The sequence below is a fragment of the Charadrius vociferus genome, unplaced genomic scaffold (genome assembly GCF_000708025.1).
Source record: "Charadrius vociferus isolate BGI_N301 unplaced genomic scaffold, ASM70802v2 scaffold365, whole genome shotgun sequence".
Lineage (NCBI taxonomy): Eukaryota > Metazoa > Chordata > Aves > Charadriiformes > Charadriidae > Charadrius > Charadrius vociferus.
The window spans coordinates 1,098,962-1,115,251 of NW_009648559.1; positions in this window are offsets into that span (position 1 = coordinate 1,098,962).

Genomic DNA, 16,290 nt, shown 5'->3' on the forward strand with positions numbered 1-16,290 from the left:
GATCAAATTTAAATCTGAAATGTATATAGTGGCTTTTATTTTTTTAATTAAATAATAAAAGAAAAGTTAAAACTGCTCAGATTTTAAATTGTGGACATATAAGACTCAAATACTAAGGCCTTTGCGAATGTTCAGTTTCACAGTACATCTTTCCCTTCATTGACTGTAATAAGATTTAAACTTGTGTGCCTGCTTGTTAGTCTGCTAAAAATTCAGGCCAAGATCTACATTAATTCTTAAGTAGAGGGAAATTTATTTTTGACTGTAGTGAAGCTCAGAAATGTATCTCTGCAAGGATTTTTTTTATTTTTAAACACTGTGAAAAAAAACCAACATTGAGAAAGCCTTTGTGTGTTCCTTAGTGGAGCTGAGGCACGTATTGCATTTCCTAAACCCAAACAGCCTTATGAGCCTAATGACACGTTGCACATGATCTGGTCCATCATTACGTGTAGGTCAAAAAGTATGGTTGGGAGTTACTCCATTTCAGGATTTAGACTGTAAAATATAGAATTTTTTATGCAGAAAAAACACCCATTTCCACTTCTTTTTGCTTACTCAAGACAGCATCAGAAAGTGATGTTTTGTTTTTGTTTCTTTCTCCCTCTAGACTCCCATTACTTAATATTGGTAAAGCTGTCTAATAATGTAGGAGGAATTTAGCTAAAAGCAACAGCCGTTTTGAAGTGTATTCAATCCATTCATTGAATCTCCACTAAAAATAATTTAACACAGGTAAAACTTGACATTTTACCTCAAGCCTTCATTGAGGGGTTAGTTACCCACAAGCACATAGATTTGAAATCCTCATGGTATATATTGTACAATCTGAAATAGAATAAATGTTTTTAAAGAGAAACAAAAGCAGATTATGTACAAGCTGGAAAGTAGAAACATTCCAGGAATATTTATTGTAATTATCAGCCAATTTTATATTTTAATGATCTAGCTTTAAATTAGAGAGAAGCATAAAACACATGCTATAAAGAAACAATTCCATTTATTCCACTAATAAGTTGCAACCTGTTTCCGTTTTATGAGTGTGCACATAAATGTATTCAGTTAACATGAATTATGCATGCATGCCTGAATGTTCATGAACCATTCCTAATGGCTTTAGGTTATTGCAAATCTGATATCCCAAAAGTAAGTTATCCATAAGTATGTATGCAAGCAGCAAACTCAGCCGTGTGCCGCGTTTGTCTATTTCTGCCCAAGAGTGCCAAGGAAAAGCAACTTGAAACTTCAATTCTAGCGCTGCAAATGGGTGGCCTTTTAGTTTGCCCAAGGGTTGCTCTAAGCAAGATGGGATCCTGTCTTCAGAGTGCCACTGAAAAACTCGTCCTGCCTGCTGGATTTACATAACTGTCTGACAGTTTCCCACAGAGAGATGAAAGAATCTGGGGACATTTAGATAAGAAGGAAAGATGGTCTGGGGAAGGAACATGATAAAAGAGCGCTATGCTGCTTGGACAAATTATGTTAAAATATTCTTGGGATTTGTAAATAATGAAGCACAACCTGAAATAGTTTCCAGACACAATGTGTTACTATATTATTATCATCATCTCCCTTTTAAAATTCTGACTCATTTATTTTATAACCTGAGTGCTGAAAAGAGAAAGTTTAAGAAATTAATCTCAGAAATGAGCATTCAAGACAATTTATACATATTCCTGGTCCTCTACAATGAGTGGGAAATAACCCTAGGCTTAGTTTTTCTCTCTGCTGCACACACCTTTCGCCCATCCAAAGAACTGCTCCAAGATGCAGATTGACAAGAGGTGTTCACAGGTAGCCCAAACCAGAGAAATACTATTTAACAATAATACTACTAACAGAAGGCACACTGACCTACAGGATATGTAGAAGTTATACGCACATGCATACAGGAATGACAGTAAATGACCTGGATTCACACTCAATCTATGGCCAAGCCATCCCTTCCCGGGGGTAACATCCCCAACCCCCAGCAACCCACCGCAGGAGGTGGGCAAGCCTCAGCTCCCGTCTCTCTCGCAGCCCAGACACACTTGCTGGTACCGGTCACTGATCAATTATTGAGCAAGACTGAAGGAGGGAAAAAGGAGGGAAAGACTTCTGTCAGAGACATTTCTCTGGCTATAAGGATTTCTGGACCTTGACCTAAAGTCGTAGCCTCTCCCTTCGTGTTTATTATTTCACACTCTGATGGGATGAATAGTGGAGTGTTTTCTCAAAGCTAAGAAACACCCACTCACTCTCAGACAATGATGAATACAAATGTTAAACTCAAAAATTACCAAACATTTCCCATTGCATTCCCCCTTGCACTCACAAAAACATGGGCATGGGGAGTGTCCCACTTCTAGAACTTTTCTGCACAAGAGATCTGTTTTCTTGGGGCTTGTCTGCATAATACCAAACTTTGACCATGGTTAAAGAAAAGGAACAACAGTACAGAAATGACTACTGGAGATACTATTGTAACCAATATCCTTCCTTTAAAACACAAGAGTCAAACTCCTTTATATATGCATATTTAACAAAAAAAAAAAAAAGAGCCTTGATCCTAACATACAGCTTGTCACAGGCCAAAACAAGAATATAAAAGAACAGTCAGGAATTTGAATTATGCAAAAGATTATTTGACTGGTGTGTGGGTGTGACAAAAAGGACAACTGAAACACCACAGACAGGCAGAATTTTAGAAAGAAAATCCAGATGCAGGCTGGGCAAATGTGGGATGCGGCACTGAGAAAATCCTAGACAGAGCTTTTGAGTCTGAGTACCAGCTGAAAACAATCTCCTGTTGTTTGATCCTCCTATGCTCAAGGAAAAGGTATTTGGCACATATTTTTAAATAAACAGTATTACACGAAAGACATTTGTCTCCGACATTGAACTCTCCTTCTAACTGGAACAAACTTGTGAGACTGAATGCTTGACTAACTCAAAAACAGTTATAATGTTTTTTTGAAAAGCCTTTCAGCGTTCTCATTAACAACATATGCACCCTGGCAATTAGGTGGTCACTGTGTTTTAGCAGTTCAAAAAATAAAATTTCAAATTACAGTTTTACCAGGAAGCTGTAAACACATCCATTTTGAAAGTAACCATAAAGTTTGATAACCCATTACACAAAATAACATTTCTGGGGGCTAATCCATGCTGATGACTCAAGACATACAAGGGCTTTCCTAAAAACCCGATTTCTGGCACTGGAAATAACTGCACAGCTGTAGGATATGCTGACTTCAGTATTAAATATGAAGCTCTTTGAACACAAGATCTCAGTTCTAATCAAGCAGCTATGTATGTAATGTAATTCTATCACTCTAAAGCACAGTCTGTCTTTTCTTTGAGGAACTTGGGTGAAGGACAGATCCAGAGCTATATTCTAAGGAACAACCTGTGATACTTCTGTGTAACACAATGAATTATACAACACAAATTCTGCATTTATGATCACATAACATGAAAAAAGCAAGCATATTTAAGGTCATGGACTTTTCCTGAGAGGTCAACTATCTAGCGAGATATGCTGGCAAGTGCGTCTTACTACATAGAGAATTTCTGCAACCATCACACTGTTATTTTTAATCACCACAACATGCACATAAATGAAGACAAGTATAAGAATTGATATCAGCAATGCTTATACCTGAGAGAACACTTGGCTCTACGCATTTTCAGACAAAACACATGACTAAGTCAGCAGCAGCAGCAGCAGCAATGCGAAACTTTATCAGCTTATGAGGGCAAGACAGGAACTGCCTGGCAGAATAATACCAAAGGTTCACCTAATTCATTTCCAGTCTCCAACTAGACCCATGATCAGATGCTCTGGAGGAACGGATGAGTATCCTGGCTAATTTAAATCTCTTCTGCGTGTCAAGTAATAGCCAAGAGGAGTGACAGTGCCCATGCCATATGTACCTTCCCTGTTGGGCAGCCAGAGTCCTCGTTACACTTTCCAATGGCTGAGCTGGACTGTACTCCACACAGCTGCACACATTCCTTCCCTTTTCTCAGCTTCATATTTCTATTTGATTTTGTTGACTCTATGGAAATGGAGCCAACATTTCTGCCAGTTTTAATGGGTTTCACCCTGAAATCAATAGAAAAATGCCCATCTATAATAGCCGCTAATTTAGTTCCTAATCTGTATTGTGCCAGACAGGAAGTTTCTTTGGCTCTCTTACTTTGAGGGAAACAGTAAGAAACACAGAAATGAAAAAGGGCAAGATTTATCTAGGAGGTGGCAGCAGCTAAACTACTTCAGCTAATGCAGCTGCTGACATTTCCAGCCATTCAGTGCATTCCTCCCTAGGGAGAATAAAGCTGAAAGAAACTACTTAGTATAAAACTACTGGATGTCCATTAAAAATCATTCTAGTGGTGAAGATGAAGAGGCTCATTGGCAAAATACGCCTTGTATAAATCTAAAAACAACATTAAAAGCCATCCAAAAAGCAGGCAGTTAAATAGATTCTTTCACACTGAGAACCAGCAGTACGGGCGACTAAAATGGATTCTAGGAAAAAAATTACTTTTGATTTAAACCACTGATAAAGAGATTTCCCAGTCAATGTCTGTGTAATGCTGAAGAGAATGATTTTTTGCACAAAACCCCATGAGATGCTAGAAAATATGATTCAAAGAAGAGCTTTAGAAGCAGAATTCAAAGAATTTGTGGGGATGGCAGATCACTTCCTTATATTACCACCCGTTATACAGGATAACAGAAAGAAAAAAAGAGCTTTATTCTAATGAAGGATGGGATTTAAACATTCTCTATTCAAAATGTATAGAAATCTGGGATCTGGGATTGTAGCAATATCTGAGGCAAACGAACTTATTAGGAAATTAGTGGAGTTGTAGTGATTTAAACTAATTCAGAATGAAGTTTCTTCAAAATATTTTGAAAATAACTAACCTATGACACATGGTAGGTAGTTTTAAGAAAGGAAGCATTGTGAGGTAGCTGCCAACAACACTATTTTACTCCTATGAATGGGAATATACGAGATGTCTCTCTGGGCATGACACTCCCTGGGAACATGTAGCAATAGTTCCATAATCCTATTCCTTTGTGCACACCGCACTTCTGTATGGTCACCCCTCAGGATCCAAATCAAGACCAGTACTTCAGTGCCCCACGCTTTCCACAAAACAGTGACAATTCCAGTCCCCAGAACTCCAAACTTGCAAGCATACCTAAATATTAGTCTTGTTTGCAGCTTGGCTCAGGGAAAGGGAAAGGACTGCATGAAATCGTAATAGACAAATGCTCCACAGAACTCCTATTTTACTTTCAAAGCAGATACCTCAGTCAGGTCTATATGTGTTTTCTCCCCTCTAGATGGTACAGACACAAACAAGGCAATACATTCCCTGATTTAACCACATTTTCTAAGGGCATGGTTTTACGCGGTGCTCATTGACCTCCCTCTTCATTTGAGTTCACTTCATATAGTAAGGTTATGTGAACTTCACTCTTAGATTTAACACTTTTGTTTCAGATTCATCTTCAGTATTCACCACCTCCATAGCTGGACAGAAAGTCAAGACTCTTATCTCATTTAATAAGCTGGAAAGAAAGATAAGTCTTTTACCTTGTTACATAAGCCTAAAGTGAAAAGCCAAAGAAAAAGACATAAAAAGTAAGTGGGAATCTTTGTCAACTTCTGTGAATGCCATTTAAGAAAACCGAACAGAAAATGGATGTACATGGAAAAGGTGGCTAAGGAAAACATTTCAATTCATTTTCAGCAAATCTGGTTTTCTACTTTTCTGTTGAAATGAAAGCACAAGTGGCAGCAACTCCATGCCTACACTTGTTATTGCCTACTCAAGAATCAAGTACTCTTTCAGTCAAGACTTGATTGTTGGAAAGAAAATAAACTGTCAACTGGTGAGGCTTGTTATCAAGCTGGAAAGTGAGAAAGGGTTGCTTGCTGCTGCTAGTTTTGGGATTTCATCAAAATGGCTTTTAGAAGCACATTCTTTTGCTGTAATCCTTGAAGTACTTCTCAGAGGGGAATAGCATGCAATGAGGTCAGCGTCAAAGAGCACCCCAGGCTTGATTTTCTTAGTGTTGTCATCTCTGTAATTGAGACAACATGGTCCAACGGAGAAAAAAAATGGGATTCCAGAAGCTTCAGTTCTTCTCTCAGCTTTGTCAGTGCCCTGTTTTTACACCATAGGAAAGTCACTTAATCTTTCTGTTCTTCAGTTTTCCCATCTGTAAGACATGACTGATATTACCGTTTTAATGACACAATAGGAGGTCTCAGATGATGTCTTTTTACACAAGCTAACTTGCAACAAATTAATTTGGCATTTGATCAAACCTCATGTTCTCTGTCCCCTGCAAATAGCCTTCTCTGAGCTGTAACCCACTTCCGTTCTGGGCAGCAGTTGCTCTCTTCATGTTTTTCACAGCACCTATTTCTAGAATGGGATAAATGAAGAAAGAGTTTAGATTTATTTTTTTTATATCTCAGCTTTTCAGATATCACCATATTTGTAGCGTTATATAAACATTACAGATGTCCCCTATTTTTCTGACACGTTGCAGCTTTAAAGACTCTGTGAGGTTTCCCTTCATGTTCAGAAAAGACTGTACACGAAGTGTTTGCTTTGGCTTGGCAGCCTTCCAAGATTTTCAAAAGCAAATACTAAATATGGGTATTAAATAACATCTAGGTAAGACCCTTCCACATTTCCAGATGTGATGAGGGGAGGGCACCACACACCCTAAAACAAAACAAAAAAATGCAGAAAATCCCAATTTCCACACTTAAAGCACAATTATGGTCCTGCAAAGTGGGCTTGTACAAGTGCCTGTCCCCACATTAACAGAGTGAAAGGACACGAGAGAAACACAAGTACAGGGAGCTACTGCAGTCGCTCATGAAACTACATAACAAGAGTAATTAGTCTTAGTTATCATCTGAGTTACCTTTTAAAAACTGGATGCCTTCAATCAATGTAATTTCTTCTGTAACAACACAGATCAAAGAAGCACACAAAAGACATCAGAACCATTACCCTCCTGTAGCATCATTTCACAGCATCTATTTTCAGAGGAAATAAGTTAAAAAGAAAAGGAAACGGAGGGAAAAAGGAGAAGGGAATGAAATGGTAATAATCCCAGAATGAAGAAATGTATTCACCCTCTTTGATGTCTGAATTAGAGCTGGTTAGGGAATTCTAACAGGACATGTTTTTGTTGGGAAGTGCCAATTTGTTGAAATAAGAGTATGTCATGGAAACATCTATTTCAAGAAATCTCTACTGAACAACAAGCAGACAGAGTGTCTGACTTCCTGCCAGGCTACCTCTCTGAGCACTGTGAAAGCTTGGGTTTCCGTGGCCTTAAACTCTGGGATTGCCCTATTCTGCAAACAGCACTATGCTTATAGACCCTTACAAACCTTTTGGGCCCAACACCAGAAAGCTGGGTGCTCTGGAAGCTTCGGAACAATATAGGATTCAGTCATGCCAAATAATGGACTATTGATTCCTCAAGGACTCGCATGCTTTGCAAACTCTTGGGACACAGAGTGTCCAAGAAGTCAGGATATTATATATAGTCAGCTAATTATTCATTTGAAAGAAATTATATATTTTTATTTTCTTTCTTGTGTTTTCAAGACATTGGTATCCCCCTCCCCCTCAAAGGCATGTAAAATCCTGCATATTTTGAGTTGTTTGTAAACAACCCATTAAATGTAGCTAATACAGTAAATACACCTGTATGACTCCAGGTTTTTATGAGCAATTCTCCAAAAGGATTCACATTAGAAATAAAAAATTAAAAGCGTATTGCCAGGACTAATTCACTTTGCATCAGTGGAACTGCTAACCCATATATACTGAACGTACATAGGGAAGAGCAGATATTCCCCAACATGCAACATACAGAGGAAATGCCACCCAAACTTTAAACTATAGATCCGTTTGCATGCAGAATGTTAAACAAAAGCTTCTTGGCATGCTAGTGACTGTCACACGGGTATGAAAATCTCCTTAGGGTAAACCCTGGAAAAGCTACAGAATGCATACAGCATCACACTGTGCTTGCCACTTAGTTCTGACTCTCTCAGCAGTTCTATTACCAATCTAAAGAAGGCAGAGCAATGAGGGCTTGAGCAGAAACTATTTTGAGTGATGCAACTAATAACTCCAAAAAGATAGTAGCAGTTCCATTATATTTCACTTAGTTACCTGTGGAACAGCCCTCAATGAGACGTATACATGAGGATCTACATATTAGTTAATACATTTCCAAGGTTATACTAACACTAAAAAGAAGTCTTCTAGATAATTAAAGGTAATTGACCTAGGTCAGTATTCTTATTAAACAGCTATGGTGAAATACCAAAAGATGATTTGCATAGAGCAGATTAACACACATATGAGCCGGTAGCAACATAACATGGTACGTAGAACGTGTTGCAGGACAGTACACTGGGAACAAGGACACATAATTGCACCACTGGATTTAGCCCAATTAGATTGGGTTTTAAGCATATGATTTAATAATACTGTAAATGAAAGTAAAATATATGCAGAAGTTAGAATTCTCAGAGCTAAATTGGATCCGGTCTACAGTGTAGGTACTTAGTGCAGACCTTTATTGTGTGTTTTAGCAAGAAGAAAGCCATACAGCAGGTTACACCGAAGATTCATTTACCCTGGTATCCTGTCTCTGATAACAGCCAAAGCGGATGCTTAAGGAAAGGGTAGGAACACAGGACAAGCATAGAGCATGGCCTGCCAGTTCTCAGCAAACCTGCAGTTAGAAACTTCCTGAGCTGGAGGCTGGCCCTATATCGGTGTCTTTAATGGCTCTTTCTGAACTATTCTTCCATGAGTTTATCTAATCACTTTAAGAAGCCGTTTGTATTTTGGCATCTCCAACATCCTGTAGCAATAGCTTCCACAATTTAATTACGTGTTGCCTGATCATTTCACTTCTTTTTTGTCAAGTGAGAAATAATAAATAATTGCTATCTTTTCACTTTCTTCCTGGCTCTCCTGATTTTATGTAGCTCCAGTATATCCAGTTTCCCCTTTATTAGTCACCTTTTCTCAAAACTGGGGAGACCTAGGTTACTGAATCCTCCCTCGCACAGAAGCCATCACATCCCTCCGATCATGTCACTTTCTTTTGTACTTCCACAAATTCCATCATATTCTTGAGATGGGACGGCTGGAATTGCACAAAGTATTTTATTTTCTTGTAAATGTGAAAAACATTGAGAACATCATTGACAATCCTTAATGCGTTTTATAGCATGCCCCAGTCCCCCCTATTCAACTGGCACAGAATTTCTTTCTGTTCTTTATGTGTTTAGTCCTCAGCGCAGCTCTGTGCTTTCTGTCATCCTTTCACCTATGCTGACAGCACCACACCTTTCTCCTTCTCCCCAATTTCTTCTGACCTCAAATACTAGACAGCAAGTTCCCTCACCCGTATCGCTGCAAAACTGAAGGATTTATGGTGTCTCTCCCCATCTGTGAGCTTCGTGTGCTTCCCAGACTTCTACGCTGCATAATATCTATTGCTGCTTTCCTTTATCCTGGCCCTCCCTACCTTAGCTTAGCAGCTGAAGGCAGAATTTTAGCTGGCTTCATTTTCTACACAATTTTCAGACATTTTAAGTATATATCAAAATACCACAAGGCATTTTGCCTAAAGAAGTAAAGCTAAGACTTGCTCAGGTACAGTCCTAAACATAGCTGCATAAATTAGGCATGCAAATTAGGCATGCAAATTGTGAGGCTAGTCATAAGCACTTCTCACAGCCATACGGGCAAAGGAAAGTTACCTTCAGGGCAGGTTCAGCTCACGCAGGGGTCAAATTACCCTTCGGAGATGCTTATATCTCATTGACTATATTGAGAATCTAGGACACCTATGATCCTAAATTTAACATCTCAGTTAAGAGAGATGACTCTGGGATTTCACATTTCTAGGACAACACAACCTGGGGTTATACAAAAACAGAACAGCAGCTAAGAATCTAAGCCAGACTCCCTCCACCCCAATACTCTCAACCCTACAAGCAATAGCTGAAATCTTTCCTAGGTATATTTTGCATAGCTGAAGCCAGGCCATATAAAAATTGTAGTGGGATGTGCCAAGCAAAATTCCCAGGGTGTTGGTTTCTGTTGGGAATAATTGCCAAATGGGGCGATTCATTGAAACTTCAGCTATTAGGTTTCTTGCCTTCCCTATAAACTTTTACAAAATGGGCATTTCAAAATGGTCTAGTTCGTATCCAAAAATGCCTCCTCATGGCAAATATTTCTTTTCAGCAACACACAGTTGGAGCTCCAGGAATAAGCGGCAAAGCCACAGCATCTGCAAACTGTCTCCTCCTTTTTCTGAATGTTGTGCAGTCCTTACATTTGAATTTCATTTCTTTTCTTGGTTTCTCAGTCTTCTAGTGTTACTTTAATGCAATTGCCCAGTTGTTAGCAGAACAGTTATTGCCAACCATTTCCTTGAACCAGCCTCAGATTGACACAACGAAACCAAACCTCAAGACACCCTCTCACACAGAAATGTGCACAGACCAATTGGCTCTGGTTAGTGCTTGTTTCATTTTTATTTTCATTTCATTTTTTCATCATGACTGTAAACCAAAATAAACCAAACAAAGGGAGTGAAACCACAAACAGCAACGTTCACGTAACACTTCAGCTGAAGTCTCCAAGAAGAAAAAGTACTCAGTTTCTCAGGGGAGCCTAATCTTTCACCCACATCTCTATAATCCCATGATAGCAGAGAATGCATTTGCTTGCAGAATTTTGTCTGTGGATCTACAGTATTAGTTCTTGTATAAGGGCAAGGCTTCACAGGAAAATGAGGACAAACTATTTATGCCTCCCCAGTAAACAGGGAATGACCAGAAAAGGATGTAAAAAAGAAGCCTAAACTGGTCAAAGCAGGAGTCAAGCGTTGCAATACTCTGTCTGTGAGCACAACAGTATTCAGCAAAACTTAAAGTCAAAGGTGTTCATTCAAATTGTATGATCATCCAAAATGCTTCCAGGCAAATGCTACATGAGAATGTTTAGTTTTCCTGTATTTTGGATAAGGATGGACAATAAATTTTTCTCCTTAGCTACTCTAGGACTACCCTTACCCATCTGCTACTTGTTTATATTGTAGGTCTTCTTGCCATTACCATGTGCTACACTTGATTTACTCAAAGATAATTACCATACATCCCAAAACTTAATTCAGAAAAAAAACTCTTAATGTTTATCCATGTTCCTTTCCCAAATGGATTTAGTTAATTTTTTATTCTGCTATTGCCTTTTGCCAAAGGAAATTTGTACTAGAAATGCGTATAGAAGAGGCTGAATTATTCAGTTTATGCACAGAGTGAGCAGTTGCAATGCAAGCTTACCCATTACACCAATCCTGTGAAGACATTTCCTTCAGTGCTTCTTCAACTACCCTGATTGTTGTGACAACAAATGGTGGTTCTTGTGACAGGTGCAAATATTTACTAGAATTTAATTCAAACACATCGCATCATGTTGCATATTAAAAAGCAAGAAAGGCAACATTGCTGGAAAGCACTACCCAAAACCATTATATATTTATTAATGTTGCCATGTCATCAGACAGAAAAGATGGTAAGTTTTTCACTCATTTGAAAAGACATTATTTGCTTTGCAAACTAAACCACTGCCACAGTGGCATTTATTTTAGAATAACAAATATGATCAGAAGAGAGACATGAAAGCGGGACTCCAGATTACTCTGCATTAGTCGGAATGGTGAACATAGAGACCAAATGCCAGAGAAACAAAACACAATAAAGGCCAGCTGTAGCACAACTTGGAACAAGCAGTAAGTTCTTTGTCATCGAGCTTGTGAGGTAATCAAACCTGTGATTTTTACAGTCAAACCAGAAATGCCTCGATACGTTGGACAGGCAGCTCTGTGCCCAGTACTTAGGAATGCAGGCATTAAGAACTTGTTCTGGGTATTGAGAAGATGTATGATCCCCGTAAGTAACAGCAGAGAAGCCAAGAATATCTCTAGACAAAAGTATTGCCTGAAATGGTTCTTCTTTTAACAGCAGAAAGAAAGAATCGCTTCACACAATAATTGTCAGCAAATATTCTTCCTGAGTAACATCTGCATATGATCTCACCTCTTGGACTCTTGCCTTCACACTGAACAAGAGGGCACTGGGACCACAAAGCAAAAGAGGACTGGTTTACCTTTTTTGGAAGGTTGATTTTCCTTTTTTTTTTTTTTATAACCTTGAAAAGTAAATAAATAATAATAATGGAAGCAAAATCATAATCCCGTTGATTCCAGTTTGGACAATTCAAAGACTTGGTAGAGCTCTTTTATGGGTCTTTCTTCCCCATCCTATGCCATCACTGATAGCCTCTCTATTTTTAGGTATTCTTTCTCACTCAGTTTTTCAGAGCCAAAAGAACCCTCCTCCTCCTTGCTATTCCCTGAGCCCCCTGGTCCCATTATACCAAAATCTTGGGAAGATGCTTTCTTTTCCTTCAACTTTTCTTGACACGTCAGCACCATTTTAGTCTGTTTAGATTTTGACTAACAAAACATACTCTTCCTGTTTGCCACTTTGGAAAGGGGTATTTATTGAAGGAATATAGCCAGAGATGGTATTTTATGAAATGCCTACTCGCGTGGCTGTGGTATAAATGGTTCCTTTATTTATTTATGGACTTCCCCCAATCCCAGTGTAACTGGCTAAAAAGATTTGGACATGGCTCGGCAGGTCTCTGCATTAGTGCTGCTCAGCATTACGTAAGTCTTACTCCTCCCAAAACAAGCCGAGCAAACTCATTTCTCTATACTCTGAGCCCCTTCTGGGAGAAGAATAAAGGTCTAGGCTGAAAACACAAACTCTGACACACAGCCTGATATGCTGCTCTCACACACTCAGTCCTCTCATCACCGCACATCACTTGACAAAAGCTGGATTCTTGACTGAAAACAGAAATATGTTTTCAACTGCCTTCCCCATCTACCCTATCTATGCTGACTCAACTATCTAAATTTACATTTGAAAAAGCTTCTCAAAAAGAAGTAATGAAAATTATGTGACTTTTTACACAATCTATTAATTTGCTCTCTTTTTATTAAGAGGCTGTTTCAAAAATTGCTAGGGCTAAATCCAAGAAGTATAAAATCCTACACTAGAAGATATGTAAGGAGAGCACAAGACATCTTCTATAAAAAGATTTATAACTGAGAAGGTAACTGTGTCAATTTACCAAACAGACTAAGCTTGCAGATGAAAGGGCCTTACTGAAATAATTGAAAATGTAAGCAGCATGATAGAGTTTGGAGCAGAGCTTTGGACACACACTCTTTGCAATGATTACAGCCGTGGAACTGTGCCCATCATAACAATAACTGAAGTCAGATGAGGGATGCATGTAGACAGGCTCGCTCGTACAGTCTGGCTCTTGCACACTACACTAGATATTCATTCTGATCTCAGCGGGAAAGCATGTGTTTGCGGAGCTGGCTTGGGCTGCACAAAGTTAAACTCTTTATTAAATTTTCTAGTTGGCAGTAGTCAGCAACAACTTTCAAGCATGCTAAAAAAAGTTTATTTTTTAAATCCAGATTTATACAGTGGAGTGCAGCACATGTTTTCTGAATCAATGTTTCCCCCTCCTTCCCTGTGGAGATCAGGGCTGCAATTTTTCCAGAGCTGTTTAAGATTAAGACTCTAGCCCCCCTTTCAGAAATTCCAATTTTTAACTGGCTACGATTCCTGCAGCATAGCCATTTACTACTACTGGCACTGTTCTCAATCTAAGGTTTTGGTTTAGATCAGGTTCATGGTCAAGTCATACTTCTAATCCTGGATGAAGAAGTGCTAGTTCTGAAATGAAAGGTACAAGCAAAGATTTGAGGCTAAAGCTACTTAAGTGCAGACTGCTATGGATAATTATATCTACAGAAATGTTAATTGCTTCACATCCGAAGTCATTTTACATCAGACAAATAGCTAACTGAATTTCATCATAAGAGGGCATTTGCATGACAGAGATGAAGTTGCAACGCTTGGCCCACACTCTTTTGGAAATTGCCATGCTGAGTAAGGGAGTGCCTTTGTGAAAGCAGCAAGGATGCTCTCTGCAGGCATTGCCCCTCCCTGGCACGAATTTGTATATCACTTTGGTATGAATGCAATATAGCTAAGAGAAGATCCGGCTGGTTAAATATTACTGCAGCCATTTGCTTTATCAATATTACCCTTGAAAAGAGTTACCAACTCCATGCGGCAGAAGGCACTGATACCCCCAAACAGTGAGAAACGAGCAGCCAGAGTGTGGGGAGGCTCCGATTCTGCTCCTTCCCTCACCCTCCCTGAGGACCTGCGTGGCAAATAAAGCCACACTGGTTATAGTCCAAATGGCCTGAAGGCATGGGAACTAATCACAGCCTTAACAGGTTAGCTCTTTATCTCAGATTTAATTGAATTTCTTTTATTTGTTTTAAACCATGTAAATTTGATCTTATTTGGAAACAACCAGAACTTTTACAATCATTTTGTCTGCCTTGAAAGCAGCTATTTTTCAAATACCCAAAAAGCATAAGGTTTTAAACTATCATTAAATATCAAATTCACATTTTAAAAAAAAAATAAAAAATCTAAGTAGTTACCTTACTAACTAGATTAATCAGTGAAAGAGTAAAGCTAGATCTTACAACATATAAAACCTACTGAATGCATAATTTTATGAACTACGATAGTGACTGAACTTTTGAAAGCTCAGATTTAGCTAGCTATTGTCTACCTGTAACACACTTTGCATCAATAAAGCCAATTTCTGTCACAAAAGTGATGGCGCACACATACAAGTTAACATGTAAATCTTTGGCAACAGCATATCTTAAAAAACACTACCATGCAAATTTTAAACAAGCGGAATTAAAAATAAATCTCAGAAAACTTGTCAGCACCTATAAACATAGACAAATTGACCTCTCCACCTCCCCCTGCACACATTCTTGCCAAAAGAAAATTACACACAAAAATGAAACAACTTTCAAACCTATCTGCCAAACCCACAAGGGGAATTTCAGATCACTATTTCTATCTATAAATGTCCATTTCAGCCACCAAAGCAGGAGATCCAAATATAGAACGTTTAATGCCAGTGTCGACTTTGAAAATCAACTACATAATTTAAAAACTCTCTCACTCCACTGCTCAATTATATATTGCAACCAAATCCATTTTCAGCTGAAACCCCATGCATCACACTGACTTTTTTTTCATAGGCTGAGGCACAGACACTCCTACCAGGAAGAAAAAAAAAAAAAAAAGGAAAGACCATTGCTAGAGTAGAATGAAGCACCTATAGCAAGCAGTAAATTTCACTTCCATGCTATAATTTTGTAAGACAAAAGCGTTGTCTTAAAACACACAGCTTATGTTTGCAGTTCAATCAATCATGAAATGACAAAATATATTGACAAGATTTTCAAGAGATCACTTTTCATAGCTGTGCCCTACTGGGTTACACAACATAGTGACACAGTGTGAAGAGCTATAAACTTTACAACCTTTTAGGTTGAATGCCTTCTGCCAAGCACAACAGCAGCAACACCAATATACCAGAAAACAGAAAGAATTATCCCTGATGCTTGTACAATGTTAGTGTCTCTCTCCGGAACAGTGAATCTCCTCTGTCTCCCCTTTTTTCCATCACAAGGAGTGTGATTAGATTAGTATTAGGTGCAATCATGTACCTGACAACTTAAATCTCACGTTCATTGTACTCCATGCCCCTTAGGGTGAGTTTATGGCTAACCCATGTAAGAGAGTGCTCTTCTCTCATGTGGAAATTGCTTTATGCAATACACAGACTTTACAGATGCACTGAGAAACAACTGAAGAGTAAGTGAGACCCTTGAGAGGATCCTTCATTGCCCTCTCAAGCACCATGAAAAGAACAATTTACTGTTTTCTTGGACAGTGCTGATACATTTCCTGCTCAGAATAAAACAAACCAAGGGCCCAGCCCCTTACTTTCAGTCAGGACATCCTCTAGTCTGCATTTCGGGGGGTGGGGGGGGTAGGGCGGTGAAAAAATAGCTCAGGTAAAAATTATGAGCCATATTAAATAAGTTCACAGTTGAAATTTTTTTTACGGTGACATAATCAGTGCAAACAGGGGAAACTATGAAGCTGCTGAGAGAGCAATTCAACAACCTTCATTTGAAGAAAAAATTGCAGATTTGGAAACTTGCTCCGACTTATTTCAACTGTA